Below are 19166 nucleotides of genomic sequence, written 5' to 3' on the forward strand. Positions count from 1 at the left end.
TCTTTTTGCACAGTACATGTCAGCTCTATTATAATCAAATCAATTTAAAATACCTTCTTCAAAAAATATAGCGGTATTTATTACCAGCTCATACCTTTTTGATCTGAAGTATATATATGTATATGTGTGTATATATATATATTTATACACATGCATATAAAATACCTCTTTGAAAAATATGACTATATTTATTATTAGTCTACCTTTGGATCTGGACTATACATGTGTATATATGTATGTGTATATGCATATATATGGAACAGGATTTTTACATATCTAAAAAGGTGAGGGAAGCAGAAAGTTTCACATAGTGCTGATGGGACCCAGTAAGCCTTGAATCCAGGCAGAAATTCCAGAGGAGAAATTACTTCACCAGTCTTCATGCATATCAGCAGGATGAATGCATAGCAAAAGCTGGATATCAAAGATGAGCCGAAGGAAAACTTCATTTCTCTCCTCACAACTTATCACACGGAGGCAGGTGGCTTTTGCAGGGCTCCTTACGAAGCTCTGGTTGTCTCTAAATACCAGCGCCATGACAATGACAGAGAAACGAATTGATGCTCTGCATATGGCCCTTGTGTTTACCGCAGACTTTCCTGCAAACATGTTTTCAATCTGTAAAGTGAAGCAGTACGGTAGCACGGTCCAGCTACTAGCAGCAGGACTGAACTTTGCACAGCAGAAAAGTTTGGTATTATCCTACAAGCCAGAGGAGGCTCCTTTTCATCTGCTCAATCTCCTGCAGCATGAGGATGTAGAGCCAGGGACAGCTCTGCGCACTCAGGCTTGACTCACTCAGAACAGATGCTGTAATCCCTTTCTCCCAGTGTGAAGGGACAGAGACATTTCACCCAACAACTAAAGAGCACTGAATTTGGGACATTTACCCCTCCCTCTGCCAGCTGAAAAGGTGCTGAAATGCTGGTGGACAACCTACAGAATTACAAATTCAAACCACAATTTAAGGGGAAAAAAATCTTTCTTCCCCTTTGTTTAGTCTCATTTCCTCAGTAAAGGGCGTCTGTGTAGCCATACTCTTTGGGTCTATGCATTGCTGCCTTTCTATTTTAAACCTCTTCAGGTTTCTGAAACCTCTGTCTGCCTTCAGTTGTATCTGACAGAGAATAGCACTGGCCTCCAAGCTATTATATGGCCACAGCCACTGTGAGAATAAGCCACCAGGCAGAGGACAGAGGTGCTGTTAATGGAGGAGAGGGCTGTCCTGAGTGCAACCTTTATTAGACATCAGAGAATCAGGGCAGAGGAATGTCCCTGAGGCAAGGCTTCATTAGGTCCTGCTGCTTGAGGAATGACTGGCTTTTCCGTCCTGCAAAGAGCCCTCTGGGGTATAGGTTACGCCTCTCACAAAGATAATTACAAAAGGATGCAGCCGATGATAACTAAAAATGGTGCCACATTTTGGGGAGGGCAAAGCCTTTTAGAGCCAGTGGGAATCTTCCTGGTAGCTTCACTGAGCCTTAGTCAGCCCCGCAGAGCTAGCGGCTGCACATCTGGGTGGAGTTCAATGGGAAACATCTTTCTCAGCCCATGAAAATGTGAGCGATTTCAGCCTTTTCCTGTTCTGGGCTGGGAAGAATCATGAGTCTTTTGAAGGATTTTAATGAGCAAACAGGGAAGGAGAGTTGAGAGTTGAGGTGAGTGAGTTGCCAGGGGTCAGGACACCCACCCAAAAGCAAAGTGCCTTCGTGCAAGCCCTTTGCCTGACTCATACTGCCAAAGGTTTGCTCCTCAGTGCTTGGGTGTTATGTGATTTCAGGGGCAGTCTGTCATTTACTGCCTGAAATGCACCTGATCTCTATCCCATCTCAGAGGTGATGCAGTCCTGAGGAAACATGCCACTGCTTGTCACCCGCTTGCAGCAGAAATATTCATGGACTAGGCTGGCATGAAGGATGGATCCTTGTGTCCCTGAGCCCTTCACCATCTGAAAATCCAGATGTGAAGGGCTGCAGTCAGAAGCTATGCTGGGGCAGAGGGTCTTATCACAGCCGGATCTGAGTATTGTGACCTTTTTCCTCTTTATTGACATTTTGCATCCTTTTTTGGTTTATGGATCTTTTTTCCCCTTTGATTTCCAAAAAAAAAAAAAAAAAAAAAAAAAAGCCAGGAGAAATTTATTGAAATAACTTGTTCATGCATTAAAGAAAAAAAGAAAAAAAAAAAGGCCGCTACAAACTTAATTTAAACTCTTTGTAATGGCCCGGAATTGTTGCAGGCAGGTCCCTTCAGGCACTACATTTGCAGTAAAGCAACAGCAAGTGAGCAGCTCAGGCATCGACCAGGCAGCTCCTCCTGGATTTTCCTCGCTACCACTAGGGGGGAGGCTGGAATTCCTTTCATAAATTGCCTTGTTGACAGGTAAAAAAACCCTATCACATCACTGCAATGTTGAAGGCACTTCAAAACGACTCAGATGTTTAACTATTGTGCTAGTGATCATACATTCACATTGGGCTGCGGGCCAAAAAATAAAGGAGAGAGAGAGAATAAAAAAAGCAAGAGTCTTGCAGCTGAAATGCTATAAAGTGCTGAATTTTACCATAGAGCTAAACACTCTTCAGTGACAAATTTCAAAGGCCATATGTATGGTATTTTCATGAAAAGCAGAAGACCCTAAATTTCTTTGTTTAACTGGAAGCAATTTCCCTCCCTGAACAGGAGGCTTCTGTAGTTCACCTCATTTATTGTGAAGTTACAAATTTCACTTTCCTTTTTTTCCTGACAGGGTAAGATCTGGAATATAGAAATAAGGGCAAGAGAAATTGAAGGGAATTGTATTTGCTTTAAGGCCAACAGGAAGGTTTGCAAAAATATACCACTGCCATCTTTGATTGTTTCTAAGGATTACTTCAGGCACACTGTGTGTTGGAGAGCAGTACCTATGCTTTGGTAACAAAAAGAGATAGGGAGGATGAAATAGGATAGTGGGGTTTTTTTTCCCGGTACAATCAAAGGTAAGACATACTACAATGGCCTTTCTGCTGTTAAATTAAAGCCTAAGAATAAATAAGATGGAAAAGTTCCCATGTGTTGTATGATGCCACCTTCTGAGCTATGTTGTTACACTTGAGTAGTAAAGTTTTGAATATTACATTATTTTTAAGAGGCTGAAGGCACTGAGAGTTTTTTAATCTGCATTTTGCAGTCTGAACCCTCAGAAAACATGTTTCCATCTTTTCCCTGAGCTTACAAGGTTTTGGGATGTACTTTTGGGGGAAGGGGGGAGGGTTTGGTAAATGGAAGCTAATTTGCCATGTAATCACATGCTTCCAGGAGCTGGGACTTTAGGGGCTATTTTAAGAAATAGCAGCACTGGAATATTTAGATATTAAGTTAAGTTTACTATGAAGGAAGCTGGGAGAAATCTGTATGTGGGAAGAACATCACTGAATATTCATACAAATTACTCTAGCGAATCTCATTTTCTACCACTATTTTCTTTTTTCTGGCTCTTCAGACCAGCAAAGTTTTGATGTCAGTGTTTATGTAAAGTTCACACTTGTCCCAGTATTTGTGTTCCCACTCAGGAACAGCTTTTTGCATGTGAGCCTGTTCTCTGGGAAATTGTGTTATATCCTCTTGACAAAGCTGGAAAGCTAAAGGTCATTCGTTTGGGAAATGGAAACGATTCAGTGTCCGACTGTGCAGACATATCACATGAATATTAGCCACAGAAAGTTCATGAGCCAATGTTTAAAAGCATTTGACAAAGCTCTGTGTATAACAACAAGATCTGTGACAAGCACAGGGACACAGCTGAGGCCAAGGGACAAGTCCTTTCCACTGGGGCACCTGGGCTTGCCTCTTGCAGTGGTCAGGGCACTGGAGATGTCCACTCTGAGCCATGCACGGAAGTCCGCCTGCCTCTGGGGATTTAAACCAAGCCATAGTTCGTTCCCACCATCTTCATTCATGCTGAGCAAGTGCAGGCTCTACTCTGGGATTTTCTTATAGCCAGTTTGCAGGCATGACTGATTTGGGGTGTTTTCATACAAACTAGTCTGGTCAATGCTATTTACATCTGGTGGTAGCAGCAGTTCTTACTTTTCTTCAGAGCATCTCAAAACAAAACCAGAGCACAGGGACCCTGTTGCCATTAGCTGATTAGGCTTGACCTGGCACTTGGGAACACAAGATACTTAAACAGAGATAGATGCAAAGACACACAAAAAAACCCCATCTTCTTTTTACCAGCAGAACTGTTGCTTGATAGGCATCAGTATTTCCTGTCAGCTCCAACAATGCCAGAGAAATGCACGCCTTGCATTACCTTTAGCCTTTTAAATATGGTTTGCTTAAGTCAGCTCATTCCAGGTCTTTTTGCGTTGCCTGACAGCTGCCTGGGAGGAGGCCACTGGCTTTCCCAAAGTGTGCAGCCATCCATTCGGCTGGCATGGGGGGTTGCACATGAAAGCCTCTTGAGATAAATTCATCCTTGCTCAGGGTGATTAGCCGCAAAGCCCGACTGCATCGCTTGTCTCAAAAAGCAGGGCTTGGTTGATCAGTGATGGGCTGAGGTTGGCCTTAATTAACCAGCGAGGTTTCTGTCCTCTGGGCCTTGTGAAGACGTAACCAAAAAAGACAACTCCTTCCATTCCCATGCTTTCCAAAGACGACAGGACAGGCTTGACATCCTAATCCTTCAGGCTTGTCTTAGTCACTGAAAGGCTCGAGCAGTGTCAAAGCAACCAGCTGATTGCAATCTTCATGCCAAACCAACATCTTCATTCCAACAAGCAGCTCTCACATTCAATATCCACATGGGTGTCCCCCCCCCCACTGCCTTCCACCCCTTCCCCTCCTTCCTTTTTCAAAAAAATGAGACTTTTCTGCTGGAAAACAAAACAAACAGAACTTAAAATAAAAAAAAAGAAAAAAGTAAAAGAAAGAGGCACAACACACACAAAAAACCTTCCAAACCCTTCAAGCAATAACTGCTGTACAAGGCCAGTTGGGACACAGTCAAATTAGAGAGTTATTATTACCTAGGGGACATTAGAAATGAAGTTTGTTACTGGCAGTTCCTGTTTCTGTAAAGACCTGTTAATAGCTGAAGTTTTAAAGGGTGTTGTTCAATTGGCAAAGCATTATTTTTCTAAGCAGCCACCATGTTCTCACCTGCTGCCGTTGCTCCTGAGAGCTGCAAATATTTGGAGGAGAAGGAGGTTGTTGAAGGGTGGTGGGTCTCCTGCTGAGGGGATGCCTGGGTCCCCGAGAGAGGAGCTGCTGCCCCTGCCCAGGCAGGCTGGATGGGAGCCCTCTCCTAACGTGGCTGAAGGCTCCTATGGGTTGACTGCATCTAGTCTGGCATGCTCACATTTAGGGAAGGGAAAGGGTCTTTGAGTAGTTAATGCCGAGGTGGAAGGAGAAAGGACGCCTGGTCCCTAGAGGGAAACATTTTTCAGTTGCTTGCAAGTTCCTCAGTCACAATGACTCAATAAATCAAATTTTTTACTCGGGGCCAAATCCCACCCTTACGAACATCAATGATGCTGGCTTAGGGGAATCTCTGTAAATCTCTGCTAATTTCTATTTTGGAGTGTTGTGGTTTCACACAGTGATGTGACAGAAGCAGACTTCATTTTGGCAGAAATCTGTCCCCACTGTGATTTATATAACCTATGCAGTCCCCATGCAGTTTTACACATGCTTTATGTCAGGGTGACTTTTGCATTGTCTAAAATTGTTTTAAAACAAAAAAAAAACCCTAGCAAGAAAATTAAAAATACTTGGATTTTGAACTACATACACTTTTAGAGCTTTTATTCTTGATTGTCTGATTAAGATTTTTGGAGGAATCTTCATGTGAACATGGAGGATGTCCTGTGTATGTCTGGTCAGTGAAAAGTAAATGCCCCCTAAAACTTCTTGCACAAGTCACAGCAACTACGGTGCAGAAGATGAGAAAAACCTCCCCTGTGCATATTTTAGCTTTATATATATGTATGTGCACACATGCATATTTACAGGTGTGCATGTATATATTTATATATATAATTATTGTTTACAGTATGACTGGTTACATTTGTCCAGATGCCTATAAATTTATTATAGGCAATTATGTATGCAACTGAATTCTAAAATGCCCTATAAATCGCCACCATCTGATACGTATGTAATGAATAAATCTTATGTAAGGACTGCATGCACTTCAGAGTTTAACAGAATATACCCCTCTTCCCACCAGGACCAAAGGTGAGTGTTTAGAGAGGGCAGAGAGGAAAGTTTGAAGTTCTAGTTTTTAAGTTCCTTTGCCCAAAAGTTTCTCTTTACTTTTTTATGTTCAAAGAAGAGATGGGCAGTGAGCTGGGAGGGAGCCCTGCCTGTCGCTTGGACCCCAATACAACATCTCTGCGGTGGAACTTAGCTGAGCTATCTAACCTCACTCAGTCCTCAGTTTCCCCATCTCTAAAATAGGCACAGGGATAGCAGTTGAGCTCCTGAAGAGTGGCTGCCAGGGAAGGCTGGAGGGGCAAAATATCCCCCATTGGCATCCCTAGAGGGGAGGGGATGGGTTGGTGCAGCCACGAGGGTGGCTGCGGGCTGGACGCTCTCCCACGCCCCACCACAGCCATCTCCATGAGGAGCATCAACCACAACAATAAACACCAGCAGCTGCAGTGGCTGCGATTAAGGATGTCGCCAAAACCAGCAAGAATCCGACTTGCTCAGCCAACTCCTGTTTTCTCAGCAAAAGGGGAGGGGATGAGGAAAGGCCAGGCTTGAGTCGGGGTTGCAGGTCTGTGGGCTCAGGGGATGGGATGGGGGTCCCAAGCTGCGGGAGCTGGGGCAGCCTCACATCTCTCACCAGCCACGGACCCCAGCTCCCTGTCCCTCCCTCCCTCCCCACAGCCCCCAGCTCCAGCCCCTCTCCCCTTCTCCACTTTTGCTTTATTTACGAATATGTTGCTGGAATTCAAATGAGTTATCTATTCTGTGGCCGCCTCACTTTCCCACAGAGGGCCAGTGCCTGCCTGACGCAGGGTCCGGCCGAAACAGCGCGAGAAGAAAAGGAAAGAGCAAAAGAATGCTTTTCAGCTCTTTTTATTCCTTCCCTCCCCCCCCCCACCTTACTTTATTTAGTGTGTGTGCGTGTGTGTCGGGCGCACTCTTCACTGGCTGTCCCCCCCCCACTCCCCTCCTGTCTGCTTTCATCCCCTTGGCCCTGCTTTAGCCCCCTTTATGTTACACCATAGCTCGAATGGAAGCCCAGGAGGGTCCTATAGGGAATGCATAGGATCCCTGGGAGAAAGAAAGCCCCCAACAAGCTATACACCAGATGTATAACGTTATATGGTCAAACTGGCAAACACAAAAGGGGAAAAACAAAAGACGTGAATTAGGGAGAAGCATTCAAAGGCGTGTTTTGAAAACAGCCCAGCCAAGAGGCTGGATTCCCCCTCCTGAGACTAAATGTTTGAAAGAAAAGGTGCTGAAGAAAAAAAGGGAAGAGAGAGAGCAGGAGGGGGTGGGGGAAGAAACCCATTTTTTCTAATTAGCTGAAGTCTAACAGGCCCTGGATTTTGCAACTAGTTTGGGGTTCTTTTTTGCTTTTTATTTATTGTTTTCTCCTTCTTCTTTTTTCTCCCTTCAAATCAAACACAGGGGAGATGAGGTGCTGTAGCTTGTCAAAGTGAGGGGGGTGATCAGAGGGGTGGTGGTGTGCTGAAACCTGTGCTGTACCTCTCCCTAGTCAAGCCTGCAATTAGTCCTTGGGCTTTTCCCCCTGTGTTTTCAGAGGGCTGTGCCTTCCTTTATCTCAGCCTCCCTTTTCTAAATTTGCTCCCACCCACCCACAGACCTTGAAACTGGGACTGTCCTGATTGGGGACAGATGAGAATGGAGGCATCTGCCTTTTTTTTTCTCTTTTGTCCTTTTAATTAGCCTCCCTCAGCACAGCACCCATCACGCCTGACCTGGCTGCATGGCTCTTGTCCCAGTCTGAGGTGAAAATTCACCCAAAGGGAAAAAAAAGAGAGGAATAACAGAACAAGCAGGGATTGCAATATGCAGTTGCAGAGATTGCAGGATGACAGGGCAGGTCGAATGCTCCCTGCTTCTACCACTTGATGCCTCGGAAACAGACCCAGATCCATGCGTTTGTGCTTGGTGCCTAACCCTGCAAAGGAAACTCAGGAGAAACAAGGTGTTGGCTGGGACTGGGCTGCTTTTCTTTTGCTGGTGGCTTCAAAATTCAAGCAGCAGCATTTGCACCTCAGCAAAAGTGGCCTGGAGGGTGCCCAGGAAAAATCCTGCCCTTGTCGCATTGACTGAGCATCACTAAGGGCCGGACTCTGCTGCCTTAACTTATGCATGAAATTGATGGGGCTACTAACAGAGAATAACTTGTCAGGGTGATATGGTCACAGTCTTGCTTTAATTAATTTTCTCTAATCTTACACAGTGGCTACTACAGAAATCTTCCCTCTCTCCATGCATTCAAACACACAGACACACAAATCTTTTTTCCTGGCCCTTTTTGTCCTGACTCCATACCCAGGTTTGCAAAACTACATGAAATGCTAAGATGTGCTTGGGGCAAGGGAAAGAAGGAGGAAAGAGAGGAAGGGAGAGGGTGAAGAGGGTTTGCTGGGGAGGGGGAGCACACTGCAGCTGTAGCAGAGGCACCTTCCATCACCACACAGCATCACTTGCCGGGTGCGACCATGGGCTTTGTAATGAAAGCATGGTCAAACGCGACAGAGCTATTGCAGGGCTCCTTATAGCTGTCAGATAAAACACGAGGCTGCTCTGAGGCTGGGAAATCAGCAGCTTCGCTGCTATTCTAGTAGTGAAGGCTGCAAGACAGCTCTCCCTATTTCTCTGCAAGTGTCAGCCCTCTCCCCTCTTCTGCCAGTGGCAGACGTAGAAGTGCAGCAAACTATTAAGATATCCAATATATAACAAGGGGCTGGCAGAATTACCATGCTGAAAATGTATGGTCACAGTTGAACAATTCATATTTTAGCTCCTTCACCTGGTGGTAAATTTTTTTGATATACTTGTGGCAATGGATAAAATAGATTCATTAGCTTTGATTAACCTTCTTTAACTAGAGTTAAAAACCTGCTGCAGACAGCTCTGCTACCAATGCAGCCTTTAGGATGCTTTATCATGTTTAAGACCCAATTACTGTTGTACCAAATAAGAATAAACCATCACAATAAAATGTGGCGCGCACAGCCCTGTTAAAGCTCACAGCAAATAATCATTAATTTATAACAGCAACTTCCCCAATTCTATAGTTTTATTGATGGCTACAGCTAATTCAAGTTGAAAACAATGTAACTTGACACTGATCAGACCAACTAGTTTTCTGGCTTTATTGACTTTTGCCTTTTCTTTTCTTTTTTTCTTTTTTGCTTTGTGTTTGGAGTCTCAAATGGCTACTTCTTAATAAACCCTCATAAAAACCAGGCAGAGAACAGCAAGGCATAGATGAAAAGGCTTTGGGGGAGATTTTCAAAGGCACAAAAGGTGCCTAACTCCCATTGACTTTCAATTACTGATTCATTTTTATTACGAATTTTGAGGAATTAGGAGGGAGAGCTGAGTTTTATGCAGTTATTTGTTTGTGGCAGCCACGAAGCTAGCAGTTTTAAAGAAAAATGATGCTTTAAATCAGTAATTGCTTCGAAACTTTTTTTGTTCGTTCATCTGCAACCTATTTGCTTTTCTGCTTTGCAGAGAGCTCTTTGATCTTAATAAAAGTCCAGAAGGAATACAGAACATAAATACACTTGTTACTGCAGCTTTTTCATTTTCGCCTAGGACCTGATCCTGCACTCACTTTAAACAGATGATTAACTTCATAAATGTTCGGTTAGGCTTACTCATCAGTATAAAACTGCCTATCTGCTTAATTTCTTTTTGCAGGATCAAATTCTGTGCTAATTGAAAGAGCTTCCATGTGTTTATTTTACATTTCCTTGCATTTTGGCATAACTGGGTCTGGAAAGCAGCTGCAGAACGCAACGTGTTAATTTTGGACGGGGTTTGACTGAAGTGGGAATAATAAACAGTGAGATGCTGCAGCTTTCAGGCAAAGCAGAGTAACAACAATTAAATAAAAAAATCAGGAGAGAAAGATGCTAAGGAAACAAGTCTCCAATCAGTAAGCTAACAAGTGGAGCTTAATGTCTGACTTGGCTGAAGCCATGCCACCAGGATTGAGAGCTGCTCTTCGGGAGTGGAAAATCTTAGTGTTTTGCAGGCCAGCCTTTCTGGTCTGTCTTTTCCACTTTATTTTCTCTTTGGAGTAACACAACTCTCTTTCTATAATAAGCTAAGGATGGGACTCTGGTTAAACTATAGATGTGTTCAGAAAATGAAGTGCAAGTTCTCAGCAATGCAAAACATCAAGGAAATAAACTAAATCCCCATGGTTACTAATTTGGAAAGTTTGGGTCAGAGGCATGATCTAAATCCAGTTACCCTTTTGCTAGGATGTTGTGCCCAATGAAATCTGCTGCTGGCTGGGGTCACAATTATTGTTGCTGGGCTGATTTTAGGGCATTGTGTTCAGTGGTTTTAACTCCAGGTCAGGGTTGGTGCCAGGTCGTCTGCGCTGATTTCGTGTACCAACTCCATTTTTTTTCCCAGCTTATTTTCTCCTTCCCTCATCGCTCCCGCAGTTCATGGTAGTGACTGCACCCCTTCAAACTTTATACGCTGGTTCGTTCCACACGATCAGTCTCCACTTGTGTGACCTGAAATAATGCAGTTGAGGTAAATGAAACTATATTAGATCTGTTCCTGGTGAAAACTGGTGTATCTCTGGGATCAGCTGACAATTTCAATAAAATTCTTGGGGTTATAGATGTTACCCAGGCAAGTAATTCCAATTTTTGCAGTGGAACTATTCCCCCATGAGTTAAATGCCTCTGTGAATTTGCAGAATATAACTCACATCTTTTGAGAAGAGCTGAGAGAAGCTGAAGAGGGTATATACTGAATCTATTTCCCTGTAAGAATCAGGTCCTGCTCCCACTGAGTGGAAGGGGGCTTTGCTACCCTTTTTCCTAGAACAAGACTAGAACTGATATTAGCTATACAATATGCTTGGGACTGCAAATGCATGCAAAGAATGCCAGATACTAGACTGCAGCTAAAATGTCTTCAAAAGAACCCAGATTTAATATTTCATCAGAACAACAGAGAGGGAGATTTGCTAAACATCAAACAAATTTTAATACAAATGCCTCCTGAAAGCAAGTCAGTTATGAAAATCAGTGAATACAAATGTTCCAATTGACATTACTGGTGCATGTTTGTGGGCTTTTTGTTTACACTGCCACATCATGAAAAATAAAATACACCCAAACTGTGCATATTGATAAGGATATGCTTTCGTCTCTGAGTCTGGTGACATGTGAAAACCATTTCAGCTTCATTCTTGTACCTGATGTTTGCACTGAGAAACCCTGAAGAAAAATACTGCTTCTGTACCAGTTGGGTGCATTTTTCTTTAGTCTAGTACATGGATGGAGAAAAGAGCTTTAAAGAAGTGCTATGTCTGATGCTCCTTTAGATTATAGTTTGCACAATGTAGAGAGAAGAGTATAGAAAAACGATGGCTCAGAATTAAGTGTTAGCCTGAATGTTAATTCTTTGAGCTGCCATTTGCTTCCTTGTAACCCTGGTAAGGTCATCTAAGCTCCAAGAGATCAGTGGAAGTTAGATAGCTACAATCAAATAGATGGGCATAAAAACCATGGTTGAAGTTTATTTGCAAAAGCAACCATACAGAAGTAGTGGGATCTTTGTGTCCCAGGTCATGTCCATTCCAAGAAGTCATGCAGTTGTAAGCTGCTTGAACGCCTTTCATACAGCAGCCCCATCCTGGACTGCAGTAATGGAAGGAATTTTATGTGCTAAGAAGCAAAATAAACACAAAATATTAACATGTTTCCACTTTACATCGGATCAGCTAAAACAAGAAGCCACAGTGTGTTAGGCAAAAACCTGTTCAAACCACGAAAGAGCTGTAAATAACCAGAAAGAAGATGCCTATAGGTAAAGGTAAAGAAAGGAATGGAATCCCACAGTTATGCTATCAACCTGTGATTTGAGCAATACTGTCAGAAACAAAACTGCTGAGTTTCATGAGAATTTGAAGGAGTCTAACTGACATTTGAATCTACTAGTCGTGGTCCCATCTAGCACTCTTCTTATAGATGTCATTATGACCATAATAGTCACAGTAGGAATAAAGCCTGTAGGTCTACTGTTGGTCCAAATGCGGTACCATTGAAATGAGTCAAATTGTATGTTTTTCGATCAAGCACAACTACATGTGATAGTTGGGAGTTCAAACCTAAGATGTAGATTTATCATGTGTGGTGTCAGCAGGCAACCATTCTGTGGGACCCATGCAGGAGGGAGCTTGGGCTCTTGCCCTATTCCTTCAGCCAGATTTCTAAAAAATTGGAAAGGACAAAATGAAAAAGAAAGAAAGAAAAAAAAAAAGGATGAAAATGTAAGAAAATACTCCCCCCAGAAAAAAGACAAAAAAGAAATTGAATCCTTTGGAGCTGTGTAAGAATAATAGGAAATTTATACTCAATTAAGCCACTCAAGCAGAGCTGTTAATTAACCTTATCAGGAAGGACATTTCATTTTTATAGACCTGAGGCTATCAGTAAGCACTGGACTTTTTAAGTGGATGAAAAAGGTGTAATACATTGATTTTAATGTACAAAAACATATCCAAAGAGAAACTTCATACAGTTCCAACCCAACTTTTAAGAAGGTTCAGTACTAAAAGAGGAAAGAATATAGGAAAAAATATGATGAAGGGAAGCAGCATTTCTAGAGCTGCTATAGAATACCATGGATCTGAAAAAAGACATCATTGATGGCAGCATTTTGCAATGACCTATACAAAATCTGTGACTGCCTTTAGAAGGTTAGAATTCTGTTGGACAGTCAGATGGACTAAATCTTAGATAAATATTATGCTATACATACCCAAAGAAAAAATACCTGTAGAGTCTACTACACCCTACCCCCTTAACAAGAGAGCTAAAGATTGAAAATATGATAGAGGAAACTGGAAAATTTACTAGAAATCAATGATGTGGAAATATGATCATCCTAAAAGGGCAGCAGAAATACCACCTAGTAAATTAGAAACTATTGAGACATTAAAAAAAAAAGCACCATAAATCCATAAAACATGTGAAACACATCAAAATATCAAAGCATAAGAAGAGGGCAATAATGACCTGCTCTAATATGGATTATGAAGGACCAGTGAAGCACACATAAAATACCAAGAGAATAGGAATCTCTTCTGTCCTGGAGTCAGCTGAGCTCCCTGGTATATTCACCTGCAGAAATGAGAGGACAGCCTTTTTTCTTCTTCTTTTTTTATATGCAACACAACAGGCTCATTCTATCTTGCAGTAGCTGTTTTATCAGCTGCTGTTTGTCCTTACATATACATATATATATATACATAATCTAAAACACACGTACACACTTAAGCATGTAATGGGAATTAGGAGTATTTTTTAAAGGAGAAAGTCCTTTTAATGAGATTCCTCTGATGTTCAAGGAACATATTAATTCTAGGAATATGAAAAATAAGCTTAAGTTGAGTGTTTAAATGTTTTGCCTAAATGTCTAACAATGGTTCTTCTGAAAATGTTATATGCTTAAATTACACAGTTCCAGCAGGCTTTCTTTCACGGTACTGGACTAACTTCTACTTATTTTATTCAGGATAATATTTCCCAAACAGAGCAGTAATTGAGACAATCTTCCTTTCAGGCAATTATATTCATGATTAAAAAAGGAGTTCTTATTCTGTGTCAGAATGAAATGGAGATTTTTGAAATCTGTCATGGACGGACTCACTAGGACAAGAGCAGTGGTCAGAGCTACCAGTTAGACCTAGGACATGAAAGAGCCTGTCCTGGCTTCCTGCCTAACAAACATCCCAGGGAAAGTAATGGTTGTCTAAATTATGTAGGACAAATCCAGTTTGCTTAAGTGGTTCCTCTGGCAACTGCCATTGTGAGAAATTTTTTAGGGTTACTTACAGCTTTCTCAAATTTCAATGAAAATTTCAAAAATTTCAATGACAATTTCAGAAATTTCAATGAAAATTTCAGAAGTTCATTGATTTAAATATGCTGGAAATATGAAATAGGACTGCTAGTCTGTCCTGTATTGGCAGAATAGAGAGATCCCTATACTGCATTCTGCTAACGAGTTGTCCATTTTAGTGTTGAATAAAATTTTACAACTGCCTGTGGGGAAATGCATCATATCAACTTTCATTTCTGGGGAAAGATCATCTTATTTATCACTCTCCATTATCTTTGTGTTCAAATACTTTTGCTTTGCTCATTTAATCTCCAATAATAGGTTTGAATGGACACAATTCCAAAAAAACAAGAAAAAAGAAAAGGGCAGAAACCAATTTGTTCAAACACATTCAACTTTTGTAGCAGGGCTGTATTACATTGATAGGTAATATGCAGCATTTGATTTTAACACCATTTACCAGTGTCATTAACTCTGCTGTGTCACCTAAACAGAGTTACTGGAACTCTAGAGCATATGCAGATATAACAAACAATACTGCCTGGGGAAAAGTGAATTTCCTTTGCATTAAAGTACAGTGGGGACTTTCAGAGTTTTATAGTATGTAGTTAAGTCACACCTTTACTTCTAGATCTTCTACTTTCTATGAGCCATTAGCAGCTGGAAATGAAAAATACAGAACAAACTTGTAGGGAAAATATTGCAATCCCTATATAAGCTTGTAAATACTAGTATTGCAGACTGCAGGTGGTACATGTGTTTTATAATTCCAGAAAGAGACAGGTAGGGGAGCTCTTATAAATATGTTATTAAGCAGTAAACCACACTAAATGTAAAAAAAAGATGTTTAGTTCTGTGAAGAGAACAAAAATTCCTCTTCCGTGGAAGTTGAGTTGGAATTTGCCAATGTACATCAAGTGGGGCAATGATTTTTCAGTGGGTAATAGCTGCATGTCTAATTAACGTCCAGGGACACTACTGCTAAAAGCAAGTTCAGGGCATATTTCATAAATTATTTTTAGCCAAGAAAAATGGGAAAGAGGGAATTAAAAATGTTAAAGTAGTTTTGTATATTTAGATTTGAAATATTTGAGTATCTGTCCATTTTCCCATGCTTATAGGAGAAAGACATGCATATGTATGTATGGGGAGAAAGATAGAGGAAAAAGTTGTCAAAAGTTTATAAAAGTCCTTTTTCATCTCTCCTACTTTCACCTTTCCCTTTCCAAAATGCTTCTGAACAATGATTCAGATTATTCTGAATGACATTTTCCCATTGTTTCAACCTGAAATGAATTTTTCCATGTATTTTCAGGTTTTGCGCTCAGTGAAAGGACTTGTATTCACATACGCATATAGTCCTCATACAAGTCTGTTCTGTTTCACATTTCTTTGAATATGAAGAAATGACAACTGTGGGCCACACTGCATTGTTATTTGGCAATACAACTGGGAATCTTTGGATTCGCTTGTGCTCTTTGGACAATCAAGAGAGCTTTCTCCAAGAAGGGCCACATCATTGTAGAGCATGTAAGGGATTATGGTACCTTCTTGTTTCCTTCTCCCAGAAAGCATGCAGAAAGGTACCACTGTGCACATAAAATTCTCTAATACAAGCTAATCCAGAGACAACATCATAAACCATCAAGCAGCACGTCTTCCATCAACTTGCTGCACCAGCCATTTCATGCCTCTGTGTCTTGGTTTCTTCTACCTCTGCATATATTCAGCATGAAAAAGCTGTTTGTCAAGGAGTATCATTTTCTGTCTTTGCACAGGGATACAAAGAAGAGGGACACGAGTCTAGATAGAACCGTTTAGTGCTTGCCATAATGCAAATGAATCCTATTAAAGGTTGGAGGCCTTAAATAGCCTGTACTGAACCTTCTGAGAGTAATTTAGATAACTTTTTAAACAAATCCATTCTACATTCTTTTATGAACAAAACAGAACTACTGTGCTAGCCTCATCCCATAATTTCTAAGCCCCAGAAGCCCTACAAAAATGTATCAGCAATTAGTTTTGAATTAAACAGAAAGTGATGGAACAAATGCAAAAGTATTCACCTTTGTAGCACGGCCACATTGCAGAGATATAAGAGCACAGCTGTTCTCGCCTAAAAAGGAGAATTCCAGAAAAAGAGAGGCTGGGAAAGAAGTCAACAATGGGCCCTGGAACTGAACATCATGCTCAGATTAATTTAGAAACCACTAAACATTTTGCCAAAAAAAAAAAAGTGGAAAAAAAAAAAAAACCCAACATTTTTTTATTAGGCAATAATATCTGTGATTTAAATCCAGCACTGGAAGCAGAAGCTCGGGCTTCCACTCTTGACACACCTTAGATCAGTCAGGTTGTGCAAGCAGAAAGGGAGCTGGTATATTTTTTAGTGGAAAATGAAACTGATCCAGAAAAATCAATACTCCAGGGGTAGGTTTGGATTCCAAATTTACCTACTAGCACAATATCTAAAAATAATAGAAATCCAGGAGGTTTGAGGGGAGAGAACAGGGCTTGCTAGAAAGGAAAGAATCTGGAATGAAAGGAAAGAATTCATCTGGTTCGTATTAATTTGTATTAATTTCCATTTAATAGTATAACCACGTGCATTGAAAGAATGAATGTGAAATATTTTCAGTGATTGTCCCATGTAACTTAATATTGAAGGATAAGGAACTGAATATGGTATAGGGCTCAAAGAGAGCTCAAAGTGGAAGGCTGAAGAACAAAACCACCCCAGCTCTGTTAGCAATGCAGCATGCTGTGATTTCAGATATGTGTGTGCTCTGCCGAGGGCACTCACCACTCCCTTGGCTGTTGGTGGCTAAAGTCCAGTTCACATCTTGCTGAGGAGCCAGCTTTGGTATTTAAATCTTGATCCTGAGGTTGTCCAACTGTAAAAACAAACCAAGCAGTGACATTTGATTTGGACTCCGATAATAATTTGGCAATATCAAACTTTTCAGAGGTCTCCCAGCTTATACACTTTGTTGTTATTGTAAGAGGTGCTTTGGTTTTACTGGATGAAAAATCCCCAGCTCTTTCACCCCTCCAGTTTGCTAAACCACATGCCAACACCTGCTCCATGTGTGTGAGAGTCAATGGCTCCAGAAGACTCACACATCTGCTGTGGCAAGCCACCAGGTTTGGAAAGCTGCTTCATGTCACGAGGTTTGGGTGGCCTCTTTTAACACGCTCCCAGTCTAGAGGCATTATTCCAAACAACGTGCCATGAAGTGCTGGGAAGTGCCTGCAAGGAACTGAGCAGTTTTCAGCTTACAATATATTTGGTGGATCAAAGTCCCGTGGCAGCTTTGTGGTCCTTGGTGAGTGCAGAACCAGTGAAGTACCCTGAGCTTTCTTGGTTGCAAGCACTGATGGAGCTGGAAGGCCACACTACAGCCAAACCATTGCTTGCTGAGTCCTAAACTGGCCTGAAAATAAACCCTGTCCATGTTATTGGCCTGTCCTTGTGATTTCTCACATCTCGAGCGAATTACCTTTTGGGTTGCATTATTAACGGGTTCCCAACAGATGGTGCTAATGAGACTATTAAGTAGCCTAACCCAATATGCAAATAGTGCTGCGAAAAGGACTGCTGGGACCTGTCCTTTTCTTCTTTCTGGCTTGTGTTAAAAGGAAACTTTATTAAACATCATTAACAAACTGCTTCCACAGGCTGAGGATTTCGTGAGGTTCTAAAGTCACAACTGAGGAAAGCAGAGGGAAGTTTGTTGCTTATCCAGAATCTAATCGTGCTGGCAGCAGAGGGGTCTGGGCACTGGGAATTAATTAATCCAGGTAGACCGATCTTGAGTCCTTGCTACTGGCATTTAACAAAGCCATGTCCAAAAGACCTTTCAAAGACTGCAAGAAAGTCGTCTTTGTTTGTGTGGCTGATTGAATGTTACTCAGTTACCTCCTTTTACACACCGAGGTTTTCTGTAACACACCAAATACAATGTTTAAGTAAGGTTAGTGTTATGTTATACAGTCCAACAAATAAAAGGATGTTTAAAGTTAAGGCTGACATTCCATCCTTAACTTTTTGTACCTTTGTGTTACATCACACCTCAAACATAACATTGATTTAGGGCCCCTGCCCTGGCTCTATCAAGACATGGGGAGATTAATTACGTTAAATACATTATTCCGACCTTTGCATTAACTACCCATTCCTTTGCTGGTTTAATAATTTCAGCCTTTAGGTAATGTCAGCTGTTAGCTCACTCTTAGTGATTTTTTTGCTTCTTCTTTATATAAGAACATCCCCAAACATTAAAATTGGGATATTTCCATGTACTCAAGATCATATTTTGCGTTTTCGTTTCTAAACTGGACATTATGGATCAGCTTTTCCAGGCTAGGCACATGAACACAGACATCACGCATTACAAATGTGCAAACTTAACTTCCGAATATAACTCTTGAATGAGTTTGTTCATATTATGTTTCTGGGATAATGTGTCAGATACCTGTAGCTGTAACCACACAACCACCCATTCATTTTTGCTTACATGGGAATGCGTGGCCTTACTCTTTCAGAGCTAGATAGCATTATTGAATAACACTGCACTTGAGTTATTATTATCATTATTGATTTAAGCACATTTATTTTCAAACTCAGAAAGCTCTGATATAGCACTTATGCCCAGTGCACAATGTAGAGCCAAAGCATGTTCTAGTTTTCACTGGAGAGGCCGGGGGTGGGGGGGAGGGAAAGGTTTATGTCATTTTTTTGGCACCACAAATACCCCTTATTAGCTCCTATTGCATTTGGTTTTTACCTTTGAATCTTCCAAAACTGAAAAAAAAAAATTAATTTAGAGCAGAAATAAGGCCACTCCTTTTCTATAAAATTCCTAACAGTCTAAGAGGAGATCTACCAGTAAGACCATGTGTCCAGTATCTTGTCTCTCTGATAGTGGTAGTTGGAAGCACAGTAAAAATGGGGCAAGCGCACACATGAAAATAGGTTAGCATGTCACTAGTTTCTTTCGGGCATTTCTTAAGGCTGTTCCTTTCCCTGAGATGGGCTTGGAGTAGGTGAGAACTGTAGAGTGAGATAAAGCATAAGAAAACCTTACCCT

This window comes from Strigops habroptila, chromosome 9 (genome assembly GCF_004027225.2).
Source record: "Strigops habroptila isolate Jane chromosome 9, bStrHab1.2.pri, whole genome shotgun sequence".
Lineage (NCBI taxonomy): Eukaryota > Metazoa > Chordata > Aves > Psittaciformes > Psittacidae > Strigops > Strigops habroptila.